We start from the raw sequence: 15,963 nt of genomic DNA on the forward strand, positions 1-15,963 counted from the left end.
TTTGTGAGTCCAATTGAAAATGAAGTCACACGTCAATTTGATTTAATTTCTTTCCAGAGTTTTTTACCTGCAGAAATAATTGAAACTAACTTGAATGAGATTAAATCAATTATAAGAAATTTCAAAAATATGAAAGCACCTGGTGACGATGGAATCTTTAATATACTAATCAAACATCTCCCTGAGAGCACAATGGAATTTTTAGTGAAAATTTTCAATTGCTGCTTCAAAATTGCATATTTTCCCAAATTATGGAAAAATGCAAAAATTACTCCAATTTTAAAACCGGATAAGAACCCAGCAGAAGTTTCAAGTTATCGACCAATCAGTTTGCTTTCTTCAATAAGTAAACTGTTTGAGAGAATAGTTCTTAACAGAATGATGTCACACATCAACGAAAATTCAATTTTTGCAAATGAACAGTTTGGATTTCGCCATGGGCATTCCACAACTCATCAATTGCTAAGAGTTACTAATATGATACGAGCTAACAAATCTGAAGGTTATTATACTGGAGCTGCTCTTTTAGACATAGAAAAAGCATCCGACAGTGTTTGGCATAAAGGTTTGATTGCGAAATTGCAAACTTTTAATTTTACAATTTTCCTAATCAAAATTTTAAAAAATTATCTCACTGATCGAACTCTGCAGGTTGTCTATCAGAATTCAAAATCTGATAGATTTCCTGCCAGAGCAGGTGTACCACAAGGTTCAGTCTTGGGTCCAGTCCTGTACAACATATTCACTTCAGATCTTCCTGATTTGCCTCCAGGATGCACAAAGTCATTGTTCTGCGATGACACAAGCATTTCCGTAAAAGGAAAAAGCCTTCGTGTCATATGCAGTCGATTGCAGAAAAGTTTAGATATATTTTCTTCCTACTTGCAAAAGTGGAAAATCCCTCCCAATGCTTCTAAAACTCAAATGATAATTTTTCCGCATAAGCCTAGGGCTTCTTTCCTGAAGCCAAACAATAATCACGTTGTCAAGATGAATGGGGTTATTTTAAGTTGGTCTGACAAGGTTAAGTACTTGGGACTAATTTAAGATAAAAAACTTATTTTCAAAGAGCACATTGAGAGTATACAAGCCAAGTGCATCAAATATACGAGATGTTTATATCCTCTCATTAACAGGAATTCTAAACTTTGTTTAAAGAACAAACTTTTGATTTACAAACAAATTTTTAGACCAGCAATGCTTTATACTGTACCGATGTGGTCAAGTTGCTGTTCAACAAGGAAGAAAACGCTCCAAAGGATTCAGAATAAAATTCTAAAAAGGATTTTGAAGCGTCCTCCTTGGTTTGGTACACTCGAATTACATAGACTTACTGGTGTTGAACCATTAGAAGCTATGTCAAATAAAATTATTAACAATTTTCGACAAAAATCGTTGCAATCCTCAATTGCTACGATAAGCTCTCTTTATAGCCAATAAGTTAGCAATTAAGTTAGTTGTAAGTTTACTTCCCCTTTTCTGACAAGTAGGTTTAAATCCCTACGAATGATAAGTCCTAATTGCGAAAGCAAACAAATCCTAACAATTAAAATTACAAATTTCTAACAGTGTTGAGAAGTCACCATTTGTGATTGGACACACATACTCATTATTTACTAATATTTATCATAAATACTTAAGCTACTAACAAATCCCCCCCTTAAAAAAAAACAGCTGGCATTCTTCTCACTAAGATAACACCCTGTTCGTATTGCATGTGTTCCATTTTATTTGTAGTTTTTCTCTCCTTTATTAGGAGTGCACTTTACACTTTTCACACTTCTAATTAACTGTTTATTATATTTTATCGCTGAAATATCCTAGAATTATTGGGAATCGACTAATACTGTAAACTCTACCGATTTTTGGTATTCCATATTGATCATCTCTGACACTACGTCAGGGGTGTTCAATCCTCGAGTCAATTCACCTCACATTCTACGTATGAAACTTCATTTTTATATATTATTTTGTATCTATTACTAGTATGTTCCCAACATCAATACAACCGGTGAATAAGTGATTCGTAAAACCACCTCTCCTCGAAATGGGATTCATTAGATCATTTACTCATAAAGATAAGTAGATAAATAAACAAAAAGTGATAAAAATAAATAAGTAAATAGATAAATTAATAAGTAAAGAAATAAATAAATAAATAAATTTAAAAAACAATCAATAAATAAATAACTAGATAAATAAATGGATAGATAGATAATGGTGGTTTGGTCCACGTATGGGGTACATTCTTCAAAACTAGTATTTTTTAAAAACATTCGTTACTACTAGAAAGAATCCTCCCACATAAGAGATAGCCAAGAGCCGTTATAATAGGAAAGTGGAAATTTGAAGATGGCCGACTCTCTTTATCTTTCACTCCCATCCGCCACCCGGGAGTACGCGCCCTATAGGCTAGCCACCAAGCCCAGGGAGTAAATTTAGTTAAAACAGCTGGATTTTATAAGAAAATAAAAGATGAAACAAGCTTTCAAGGATACATGTTCATTGTAAGTTGACAAGAATAGTTCACTTCGATTGGTTTTTAATAAATAGTAGAACAAAAAACTTACTATAATTTTCAACTTTGCATTTTTATTTCCGAGTCTAATTTTGTGACATTGGACCAGCAAGGCAACTAGTGAACCTATATATTAGAGAAATGACAAGACACTCACCGTTAAGGCAACTGTCAACATCAAAACGGATAACGGCAATGTTAAATTATACCGCTCGCCCGTTTTGATGTTGACAGTTGCCTTAACGGCGAGTGTCTCGGCGTCTCTCTGGTGTATAGGCTGACTAAAGGCAACAGACGACCGACAAACGCAAACATGAATACAAAATTCTCTTTTCACTTAATATCAAGTACTTACCCAAAACCTCGTTTAAACTTTGTAAATCCTCTGAATCTTTTAAATAACTGCACTTGAACACTTCTCTTGCTTGAGCTTGAGCTTGATTGATCACCACCGGTTGACACTTCGTTACTGATCAGGATCGATTGGAGTTGTAAATCGAATTTAGTGATTCCTGCTTGGGATTTAGCTTTTCGATGTGCATCTCCAATAACCCCTGCATGCTGATCAGTACCGACGCCTGCCGGTCCAGAACGTAGATCAAAGGAAGGAAGGAAAGGGGTGTTAGTTCGATACTTGTTGTTACTAGAGGCCGGATATACTCCTGCACACTCCACAAGCACCACGGGTATAGGAATTTTGTGTTAGTTGTTTGTCGCGTTTCTTCTCTACATACGATAAAACTCTTGGCGGTATTTATGGGCCCTCGTCCACTAAGATATTTTTCGCGAACCTATCTTCTATGTATCTAAGACGTTTTGTTTCATTGATTTTAGGAGTACGACGGGAATAACGAGCTTTGTACTAATAGAGGAACTGACCGACCCTTCCAATTTTGAACCCGACGTGCACGCACTTTCCCGAGGTTAGTGGTGCGATCTTCGATATATGAACTCACGAAAACGCGCCAGGTGCCAACATGTTTGAAACCTCATCATATTTGCAGTGACGGGATACAAGCGAATCGTGGAGGTTAAGTAATTTCGATTACCTTACGTATTGACTGAGGCTAGCTCAGTCGGTAGAGCATGAGACTCTTAATCTCAGGGTCGTGGGTTCGAGCCCCACGTTGGGCGCCAAAATGTAGCGGGCCGGAAAGCCACACTCCCAAATCCGCGGTTCCGCTCCCCGTATCTTCAAGCAAGTGGCTTAAGCGCCACCTCAAAGAGGACCACTTGCCTGTCTTGGCTTGCCCGGCCAGAAACTCCGCCTCAGGGCGGGTCAGGGTGATAAACTGAGGGAAAACGAAAAGGCAGATGCACTTCACTAAGGTACTCAGTCTCATGCGTTTCAATACCGAAGAAATTCGCGAAAATAATCCTAAACCTCAAACACCGAACTCGTGATTCTCCTCACTGGACCAATTTTGAGCAATCAGATTGCTGCCCAGTTCAGCGTAACCAGAGTGCGGGGACTGTTTTCCCAGGCAGTCCACCTGGAGTACCACAACAAACAAACTAGAACGAACGCGAGACGTGAGACACCTTAGAATACCTAAATCATCAAAAACATCACTTCAACAACAGGGAAACGCACTATCTTACTTTTACAATGATATTTACAAGCATGCTTCGTTTTACTACTAACTAAATTTTGGCCATCTATAACTAGCTCGCTAACCTATAGTGTGCGTGGGTGTATTCTATTGGCTATGCCATAAAGCTATCTTTCAAAGGTGGGGGTCTTGGCTGAACTTTACTCTGCGCAGAGATTTATTTCTAGCGTACTCACTCTTATGGCGGCTACTCACACCTCTCCTTTCTAGCCGTCGTTCAGCATCCAACGGTACTTAGCGGCGATCTACTGCAAACGGCGTCCAACAGCAATCACCGCACCATCCGGGTACGGTCGTGTTTTAGCGATGGCGTCGGTTCTATATTGGCTGCATATGCCGATCAGTCCGATCAGCGACTCAGCATGGGCCGCCCTAGTGTGCGGCGGCTGGCAGAATGGGCCTTGTCCTGGCTGACGGCGTGTCCCAGAAGTGTGCGGTAGGAGGGTGGATGTACTTTGCTGGCGGTGGGTTTATGGCTTCGCCAAGCGCTTTAATATCTAACGTAAAAAGCCGTCGAAGGGCTGTTCGACGCGTTTAGGTTACACAGTTACAGCCAAACCCAGACAAACTTTACCTTTTGTTTTCACCACACTTGCTGGCAAAGTCTCCACTAAATTTATAGCTACTCCTAACATGCGCTAATCCTATCAAAGAAACAACACTTAAAACAACTAGCTAATCTAAGACAACCTCACGCTAACACAAACCTCGAACAAATTCGCGAACAACACAAAAACACACACTCTGGCTTCTTTCGCCGTTCGATTATAAATGATCGAAGCGAGATTGGTTTGCCCCTCAGATCAAACGAGACATTTGGTTTGAAACCGGAAATTTTACAACGAACTTCCACGGCAAATTCAAACCCGAGTTTATATCTCCCTTTCCCATTAGATTCATGCATCTAACCATTTCATTTCCCGAGTTTAATGACCTGCGCTGGCTGGGATTTTACCAATAAGAACAAGCAAGTAAGTCGCAGATTCGTGCTTGAGATTTTGGGTTGCGTCACCGCGAATGAGAGGCTAAAGGAAGAGCAAATATTCAAACGGCTAACTCGTACGCAAGGTGTAATTGCGCCTGGTTAGCCAACTAACCATGATCTTTATAGTAGATCAGCTATAAATTCGAAAATTGACAAAGAATAATTATGCAAATTTAATTCACCAACATGATTGCTACAGTAAGTTCCGTTTTTGGCACGTTCCGATTTTGGCAACTTTTGGTTCCGTTTTTTGCAACACAATTTTTTTTCTAATTCTTTCTAATCTTTTACTGATTGGCGACTCAAAACTAATCCTCATAGTTCTCTACTAGTGTAAATACATACAATATATGACACATTTTTGACAAATCGACTCAGAGGCTTGCAATGTTCTTTTAGAATTTAATGAACATGTGTGAGTGTGTAGGCCTCACAACACTAGAAAACTATGCATACTTTTTTATTGAAAATTCATCGAGACTATCATTTGGAAAGGTCTAAAGTTTGAACCATATATCTATATATCTAAATAATGAAAAACCAAAAAAATGATTTGAAAAAAAGGTCATCTCAGTTTTTTTTAGACACTAGTTTTTTAGATATACAATTCAAGAGTGTGAAAAATGTTTAAAAAAAACGCATGCAATTTTTTGTAAATAAAAGATAATTCCCATGTTTTCTTCTTGTTTATATGAATAATGAAAGTTTTGTCTTCAACTTCAGAAACATAAATTACTTAACAAAATGTAGAACAAGACAAAGAAAGTACTGTTTTTCGAAAAAAAAAATTCATTAAAAAGTAAGCCATAAAATATTTGTTACAACCAAATTTCCTCAATTTCGAAAAAAACAACATTGATGTGAAACATTGCGAACATTTAATCTCGAAAATACAAAAAAATATTTCTTCACATTTTATTTGGTGAATAATATTTCTTAAGATAAAGATAATCGACTAGCTTTACTCAAAATTTTATAACAAATTATCAATGATGGCCTTTTGAGCGATTTTAATTTTTTGAAGATAAAAATGCTACAAGAACAAACAGCACTGTTTTTTCACGTTGTTATCTTTCTACATATTTTGGACGCTGTTCCGTGGAACATTCTGTTTAATTCATTTGGTTATAAATTACTTGAAGAGATTGAATAATAACAAAAGTTTTTTCACAAACCTACCTCTCTCAACCGTAATTAAGCACTTCACTCAATAATACCCAATGACTCTTCAGTAATGGGACAAGAAGAAGAATATACGGAACGAATCCTTCGTTGCGCCCTAAGTGATCAGTTGAATTTTCACTCGTGAGACAAAATTAAAGACACTTTAGGGTGAATGAATGTCTAACTAATATTTAAATGTCGTTTACCAATATTCAAAATGATAAAAAAGCAAAAATATGCTCAGAGAAAAAATGTTCCGTTTTTGGCACTGTTCCATTTTTGGCAACTGAAAATCGAGGAGCGTGTTGCCAAAAACGGAACATACCTGTATAATCGAGTCCGACCTGTACTTAGCGATCAGGGTTGCCACATTTAATTCTGTATTTTTGCTCGAAAATATCTGTATATCTGTTTCACGGGCTAAAAAATCTGTATCGAGCAAACTAAGAATGTTGGATGAAAATTTCTTCCTTGAAGAATATATTGAAACAAATCACCATTTTTTGCTTTAGCTTAATTTTTTATTGGTGCCAAACTTATAATCAGGTGATAATCAAATGTAGTAACAGAACACGATATTGCTTATTTTTCTTTACGTGATGTTCATGCATGTTTTTGTTAATTTAATTTTAGTAGCTCCTGCTTGGTTAGCAATGTAGCTTTTAGCTTTCAAAATTGAGCTCATAAGCTTAGGTGCCATGAGATTTCTGGCTTTGAACTTGCTGCAATTATATATTGAATATATATATATATTGAATGCGTTCTACACGAGCTGAAGAATGTGGAATTATTGAAAAAAATTCTCACAAATGATCTCAGTAACGGAAACATGAATTTACCATTCGGCATTGTGGCGTCCAACTACTCAGACCAAGTTAAGTCATCTGTTTCAACGAATCTTCTGGTCAAAAAGTTTGTTCTTAGCGAGCAAAATTCGTTATCCAAGTCTTGTCGATCAGTAACTGTTACGAATGTGGGAAATCAAATCATTTAAATTTTCCAATTTTACGAATGTTTTAGGATTAAATAAAGCTACCGTTTTTACAACAGGATCGATGAAATCGAACAGCTCTGCATTTTGTTTCACGAATTTTAAATAGAAATCCCGTCAAATACTTCGAAACGTCATTTTTCGCCTTCGTCCGAGCCTCATCCCTCTTCTTTTGCAACGATACCAACATAAACAGCTTCAGGTTATTTCACAAAAGTTTGAAAGTCGTTGAATCGAATTTAACATTTCAAGAAATTGATTTCAGTTCGAATAGAAAAAAAATCTGTAAAATCTGTACTTTTTATTATTCTGTATTGCTTTTGAAGTAGAATACTTCTCTCAGGAAGCTCGGCTACATAGGAATGTGAAATGAAAACCTAAAACCGAAAAAAGTGAAAAATATGTCCAACTTCAAATGCTAATAAATCGGTTAGTATTCGATGGATTTCCTTCGTTCTTGCAGCAATATATTGGAAAATCTTATAAGATTCTTCCCAAAAGAAGATAATTGTAATTTTATTATTCACACTATTGTACTATTGAAAATAGTCAAGCCTTGTCGAAACGAAAAATTCGACCTCTGATTGGTCGTTATATGATTGCTTCCCAAGCACGGTCGACAGAATCATATACCTTGCAATTTAAAACATACCATTTGGCCTATATAAGAGCCTGTTTCAGCCGAAGCCGCTCATAATAGTTCTAGACAGCGACAACAACAGTCGTCCTCCCTTGGCAGCAGCACTAGCAGTGCAGTGGATACCAGCGATGGCGGAAAGCGGCCACAGCTATGGCGTAGCAATGGATAGCGCACTAGTTGCAGCGGATTCCAGCAACGATAGCAGCTGGGCCAGCTGATGCAGGAACAGTGGATACCAATGGCAGCGTATAGCGGCCACAACTGTGGCATGGCTATGGATAGCGAACTAGTTGCAGCGGATCTCAGCATCGATAGCGGCTGATGCAGTGAGGCACTTTAGTGAAATGCAGTCTCTGTGCGATAGTGGGTACTAGTGAATGCATTCAATGAAAAGTTGACTCATTTTGACAACACGTGAGCCGTCTAGTTTTGAGTGTTATATCAGTATTTCATTGTTTACTTTATCACAAGGAATACTTTATTCGCCCTGTCAGTGACAACGCAAAGATGTGATCGGCATCTTATCCGATACTAAAATAAACAACAAATTGTCCTTTTCAGGATGAAATAAAAACTTGATTCAAGAGTTAATATTTTCTAATGAGTTAATTCACATTTTTAATTTTTACAAGTTATAAATTTTACTTCATCTCCGTGTCTCAAAACGTACTGAATTATATTTTCCTTCAGTCATGAGCACGACATCCGAAAAAATTTCATCTCAAAATTTAAAAATTTTCAAGCTTCAACCATGACAAGCAACTTACTATGTTATTGAAAATGGTCAATCCTTGTTGAAGCGCAAAATTCGATTGATCTAATTAGTCAACGTTTATTTACTAGAAAAACTGACTGACACGCAAGCAGCCGGGTTATCTTTCTTGTAAAAGTATTCTACTTCAATCTTGCGGTCGTGGCTTTGCACACAACCCTCCTGTTATTTTAGTTCAAAAATCTGTATATGTGTCATCCCTGTTAGCGATGCAAAAATCTAAATAAGCTTCGGACAAAGCACACCACCGCCGCGACGCGAGCTACGCAACATAAAGTGCTAGCCGCGTTGGCAGATGTAACTACACTACTCATGTCCAAAAGCGTTGCTTTTGATTTCCATGGATGCTTTGAGAGATGAATGACGAATTAATCAAACAGTTTCAATACCTTACTTTTCCATAATCGCTAAACATTAACAAAAAATTTGACAAGTTAAAACGCGTAAATTTTCGCTTGCGAAATCTGTCGTGAAAACCCGTTTGTGGAATACGCAGGTATTTCACCAGCCTGCAGTTTACAGTTTAAGTGGAGCGAAATTCACGAGTTTACACTCCGAGCGAAGTGAAAATTGGCTGCAACTGACAAAATATATCGCACGCAAGTTTTCGCTTGCAGCTGCTTTTTTCACTAGCGTTTGCATGCGTGAAAAAAGTAAACCCAAGTGAAAAAGATGAGATCCACAACCTTCGATTTCGCTGGATCGAATTTGTTTACCAAGCGAAGTGAAATTTTTGCAGGTTGCATTTTGCACGAGCTTAAAAAAATGAACATTTTGTATGAGATTTTCACTTCGCTTGGAACTCTAAATAGGGCTTTAGTAGATACTTTAAAAATTCAACACACGTAAACTGTTTCAACTTAAGCCCTGTTTAGAGTTCCAAGCGAAGTGAAAATCTCATACAAAATGTTCATTTTTTCACGCTCGATAACAGTCAGAGAACTGGAATTTCCCTTGGTAATTATTTAATTCATTTTAACCGAAATGAGGTTAACAACTTAAAATTTTTTGAAAAAGCACATGCATTGTATAATGTGCGTGTGAAGTGGGAAATTTATAGGAAGTATGGCGGAGGTGAAAAGCATATCACCCAATGCCGTACTTGCCAACGTTATGGCCATGGTTCCAAATTCTGTAACATGGACCAAAAATGTCTTAATTGTGGAGACTCTTCTCACAAAAAGGACACATGTCCTGTGAAAGAGAGTAAAAATTTTCGCTGTGCGAATTGTAACGGCAACCATATGTCAAATTTTTATCAATGCCCAGTCCGTTTAGCAATTGTTAAGGCAAGGCAAGGTAAACAAAATTCAATTTCTCAATTAAAACCAACTTCGAAACAAAATTCTCCAAGCGTACCAGTGACGCATAGTTTACCTACTCCTTTGCATACCCGTTTAACTTATGCACAGGTTACAGCTAGTTCGAACATTATACCGCCTAGTGTTGGTAGTTCGAAAATGACCGTTAATATGGGTAAGCAAAACACGCTAGAAAATAATTGTACACCTATTACCCCAGTTAATATTGCTACCGAAAATATTTTTTCTAATGTCAACTGCCTGGGGCCTATTACGGCACGTAAATTTTCTTTTTTGCAACAGGCAATGTACGATCATATGAACGCCATGTTGCAGTTAAAATCAATGTTTGAAGCCATTCAAATAGGCACAAATTTTACTATTAAAATTGTTTCTAATTTAAAATTTAGCAATGGATTTTAAATAAAACAATTAAAATATTGAATTCGAATGCTCGCTCATTGAAGGCCAATGAGAATGAGCTTTTTAATTTTTTAACAGTAAATAATGTGCATATTGCAATTATTACTGAAACATTTTTGAAACCTAACATAAAATTAAAATATGATCCAAATTACGTGGTTCATGGATATGATAGGATTCAGGGTTTCGGCGGTGGAGTTGAAATTGTTATTCATCGCCGAATCAAACATTGTGCTCTTCCCCATCTTGAGACGAAAGTTATTGAAACTTTGGGAATTGAAGTTCAAACTGAACTTGGGATCTCATTTATTGCCGCAGCATATTTACCATTTCAATGCACACGCGAGCACAAAAATTATTTTAAAGGTGATTTACAAAAACTCACCAGAAATCGTTCGAAATTTTTTATAATCGGCGATTTTAACGCTAAACATCGTTCACGGAATAATTCTCAAAGTAATTCCAATGGCAAAATTTTATTCAATGATAGTTCTTTAGGAAACTATTCTATTTTGTCTCCGAATATTCCTACATGCTTTTCTTCTGTAAGAAACCCTTCAACAATTGATTTGGTGCTAACAGATCAAAGTCATGTATGTAGTGATTTGATCACACATGCTGACTTTGATTCTGACCATCTTCCAATAACTTTTTCTTTATCACATGAATCAGTTTTAAACCCTATGAGCTCTGTTTTTAATTATAACAAGGCTAATTGGGAAAGATACAAAACTCATATTGAGAGAAATTTCAATAATGAGCTTGATTTGCAAAACGAAGTGAATATTGATTCCGTTTTGGAAGCATTAAAATGTGCAATTGTTGATGCCAGGAATTATTCTGTTCCAAAGGCTCAAGTGAAAATTGATTCACCAATAATTGACGAAAATCTTCAACTTCTAATTCGTTTGAAAAATGTCCGCAGACGTCAACATCAACGTTCTCGTGACCCTGTTTTTAGAACTATTTATAAAGATTCACAGAAAGAGATTAAACATAGATTTACTCTTCTGAGAAATCAAAGTTTTGAGACTAAAGTTGAAAAATTGAAACCATATTCAAAACCTTTTTGGAAGCTGTCGAAGATTCTTAAGAAATCTTCAAAGCCTATTCCAGTTTTAAAAGATGGTGAACGTTTTCTTGTATCCAATGAACAAAAGGCTCAAAGACTTGCTCAGCAGTTTGAGAGTGTTCATAACTCAAATTTGAATTTTGTGAGTCCAATTGAAAATGAAGTCACACGTCAATTTGATTTAATTTCTTTCCAGAGTTTTTTACCTGCAGAAATAATTGAAACTAACTTGAATGAGATTAAATCAATTATAAGAAATTTCAAAAATATGAAAGCACCTGGTGACGATGGAATCTTTAATATACTAATCAAACATCTCCCTGAGAGCACAATGGAATTTTTAGTGAAAATTTTCAATTGCTGCTTCAAAATTGCATATTTTCCCAAATTATGGAAAAATGCAAAAATTACTCCAATTTTAAAACCGGATAAGAACCCAGCAGAAGTTTCAAGTTATCGACCAATCAGTTTGCTTTCTTCAATAAGTAAACTGTTTGAGAGAATAGTTCTTAACAGAATGATGTCACACATCAACGAAAATTCAATTTTTGCAAATGAACAGTTTGGATTTCGCCATGGGCATTCCACAACTCATCAATTGCTAAGAGTTACTAATATGATACGAGCTAACAAATCTGAAGGTTATTATACTGGAGCTGCTCTTTTAGACATAGAAAAAGCATCCGACAGTGTTTGGCATAAAGGTTTGATTGCGAAATTGCAAACTTTTAATTTTACAATTTTCCTAATCAAAATTTTAAAAAATTATCTCACTGATCGAACTCTGCAGGTTGTCTATCAGAATTCAAAATCTGATAGATTTCCTGCCAGAGCAGGTGTACCACAAGGTTCAGTCTTGGGTCCAGTCCTGTACAACATATTCACTTCAGATCTTCCTGATTTGCCTCCAGGATGCACAAAGTCATTGTTCTGCGATGACACAAGCATTTCCGTAAAAGGAAAAAGCCTTCGTGTCATATGCAGTCGATTGCAGAAAAGTTTAGATATTTTTTCTTCCTACTTGCAAAAGTGGAAAATCCCTCCCAATGCTTCTAAAACTCAAATGATAATTTTTCCGCATAAGCCTAGGGCTTCTTTCCTGAAGCCAAACAATAATCACGTTGTCAAGATGAATGGGGTTATTTTAAGTTGGTCTGACAAGGTTAAGTACTTGGGACTAATTTAAGATAAAAAACTTATTTTCAAAGAGCACATTGAGAGTATACAAGCCAAGTGCATCAAATATACGAGATGTTTATATCCTCTCATTAACAGGAATTCTAAACTTTGTTTAAAGAACAAACTTTTGATTTACAAACAAATTTTTAGACCAGCAATGCTTTATACTGTACCGATGTGGTCAAGTTGCAGTTCAACAAGGAAGAAAACGCTCCAAAGGATTCAGAATAAAATTCTAAAAAGGATTTTGAAGCGTCCTCCTTGGTTTGGTACACTCGAATTACATAGACTTACTGGTGTTGAACCATTAGAAGCTATGTCAAATAAAATTATTAACAATTTTCGACAAAAATCGTTGCAATCCTCAATTGCTACGATAAGCTCTCTTTATAGCCAATAAGTTAGCAATTAAGTTAGTTGTAAGTTTACTTCCCCTTTTCTGACAAGTAGGTTTAAATCCCTACGAATGATAAGTCCTAATTGCGAAAGCAAACAAATCCTAACAATTAAAATTACAAATTTCTAACAGTGTTGAGAAGTCACCATTTGTGATTGGACACACATACTCATTATTTACTTATATTTATCATAAATACTTAAGCTACTAACAAATCCCCCCCTTAAAAAAAAAAACAGCTGGCATTCTTCTCACTAAGATAACACCCTGTTCGTATTGCATGTGTTCCATTTTATTTGTAGTTTTTCTCTCCTTTATTAGGAGTGCACTTTACACTTTTCACACTTCTAATTAACTGTTTATTATATTTTATCGCTGAAATATCCTAGAATTATTGGGAATCGACTAATACTGTAAACTCTACCGATTTTTGGTATTCCATATTGATCATCTCTGACACTACGTCAGGGGTGTTCAATCCTCGAGTCAATTCACCTCACATTCTACGTATGAAACTTCATTTTTATATATTATTTTGTATCTATTACTAGTATGTTCCCAACATCAATACAACCGGTGAATAAGTGATTCGTAAAACCACCTCTCCTCGAAATGGGATTCATTAGATCATTTACTCATAAAGATAAGTAGATAAATAAACAAAAAGTGATAAAAATAAATAAGTAAATAGATAAATTAATAAGTAAAGAAATAAATAAATAAATAAATTTAAAAAACAATCAATAAATAAATAACTAGATAAATAAATGGATAGATAGATAATGGTGGTTTGGTCCACGTATGGGGTACATTCTTCAAAACTAGTATTTTTTTAAAACATTCGTTACTACTAGAAAGAATCCTCCCACATAAGAGATAGCCAAGAGCCGTTATAATAGGAAAGTGGAAATTTGAAGATGGCCGACTCTCTTTATCTTTCACTCCCATCCGCCACCCGGGAGTACGCGCCCTATAGGCTAGCCACCAAGCCCAGGGAGTAAATTTAGTTAAAACAGCTGGATTTTATAAGAAAATAAAAGATGAAACAAGCTTTCAAGGATACATGTTCATTGTAAGTTGACAAGAATAGTTCACTTCGATTGGTTTTTAATAAATAGTAGAACAAAAAACTTACTATAATTTTCAACTTTGCATTTTTATTTCCGAGTCTAATTTTGTGACATTGGACCAGCAAGGCAACTAGTGAACCTATATATTAGAGAAATGACAAGACACTCACCGTTAAGGCAACTGTCAACATCAAAACGGATAACGGCAATGTTAAATTATACCGCTCGCCCGTTTTGATGTTGACAGTTGCCTTAACGGCGAGTGTCTCGGCGTCTCTCTGGTGTATAGGCTGACTAAAGGCAACAGACGACCGACAAACGCAAACATGAATACAAAATTCTCTTTTCACTTAATATCAAGTACTTACCCAAAACCTCGTTTAAACTTTGTAAATCCTCTGAATCTTTTAAATAACTGCACTTGAACACTTCTCTTGCTTGAGCTTGAGCTTGATTGATCACCACCGGTTGACACTTCGTTACTGATCAGGATCGATTGGAGTTGTAAATCGAATTTAGTGATTCCTGCTTGGGATTTAGCTTTTCGATGTGCATCTCCAATAACCCCTGCATGCTGATCAGTACCGACGCCTGCCGGTCCAGAACGTAGATCAAAGGAAGGAAGGAAAGGGGTGTTAGTTCGATACTTGTTGTTACTAGAGGCCGGATATACTCCTGCACACTCCACAAGCACCACGGGTATAGGAATTTTGTGTTAGTTGTTTGTCGCGTTTCTTCTCTACATACGATAAAACTCTTGGCGGTATTTATGGGCCCTCGTCCACTAAGATATTTTTCGCGAACCTATCTTCTATGTATCTAAGACGTTTTGTTTCATTGATTTTAGGAGTACGACGGGAATAACGAGCTTTGTACTAATAGAGGAACTGACCGACCCTTCCAATTTTGAACCCGACGTGCACGCACTTTCCCGAGGTTAGTGGTGCGATCTTCGATATATGAACTCACGAAAACGCGCCAGGTGCCAACATGTTTGAAACCTCATCATATTTGCAGTGACGGGATACAAGCGAATCGTGGAGGTTAAGTTAAGTTGATGCAACGTAAAAAAAATCATGAACACATGAACGCGCTACCCAACACACACAGCAAGTGATCGAGAGAGAAAGAATCGGAAAATCGGCATCTTCGAAGGTGCCTCTGCGGTCGTAAGCAGCACAAAAGGCAGAAAAAAAACAAATTCTCTCTCGCTCACATGCCGTTCAAATCGAATGGAAGAAAAGCTGTGTGCGTTAACATAGGTAGTCACAATTTCACTCTGATCCCGTTTCAAACACGACGTGAAATATCACCAAAACCAATACTTAGCTTCTGTTTCCTGTCTCTCCAGTTGCATTTTGCGAGCCAGCAGCAGGAACCACAAATGCAAGAAAGCTTTGCACTTCGCTGCGCGCAAAGCTCAGAGGAAGATAAAAAAAAACACACAAACCCAATCGATGTCAGTGGAGAGGACGTGTTGAACCTCATTCCTTCTTTTCGGTTTCCACTCTCTTTTCACTAACACTACCGTTCACTTGGTAAAAATCAAAACGTGCACGAATGGCGAACTATATCTTCTGTGCCAATTTACACTGCATAATCACTTCCATTTTTGATCTTCTAATTTTCACTCCACTCTAACTAATTTGTATCTTACACACGCGACACCCGATATACTTGAAAATTTACAACCTTGCATGACCTCTAGTGCGAAAATACACGTGAATTTTATTAGAAATTTACGGACCGATTCAATGTACGTTTGTTCATTCTGTGCCGAACACGCATCAGTACTGGACGTGTTTGGTGATCGGTCCGATAGAGTATAAAACAAAAGA

The 15,963-nt window shown here is 36.7% G+C and overlaps 1 non-coding gene across 1 annotated transcript; it reads left to right on the forward strand.

Moving 5' to 3' along the window:
• Positions 1-3,577: 3,577 nt before the first annotated feature.
• Positions 3,578-3,652, forward strand: Trnak-cuu (transfer RNA lysine (anticodon CUU)). Its single transcript has one exon. It is a non-coding gene; the product is annotated as a tRNA-Lys (tRNA).
• The last annotated feature ends 12,311 nt before the right edge of the window (positions 3,653-15,963 follow it).

The sequence above is a fragment of the Wyeomyia smithii genome, chromosome 1 (assembly GCF_029784165.1).
Source record: "Wyeomyia smithii strain HCP4-BCI-WySm-NY-G18 chromosome 1, ASM2978416v1, whole genome shotgun sequence".
Lineage (NCBI taxonomy): Eukaryota > Metazoa > Arthropoda > Insecta > Diptera > Culicidae > Wyeomyia > Wyeomyia smithii.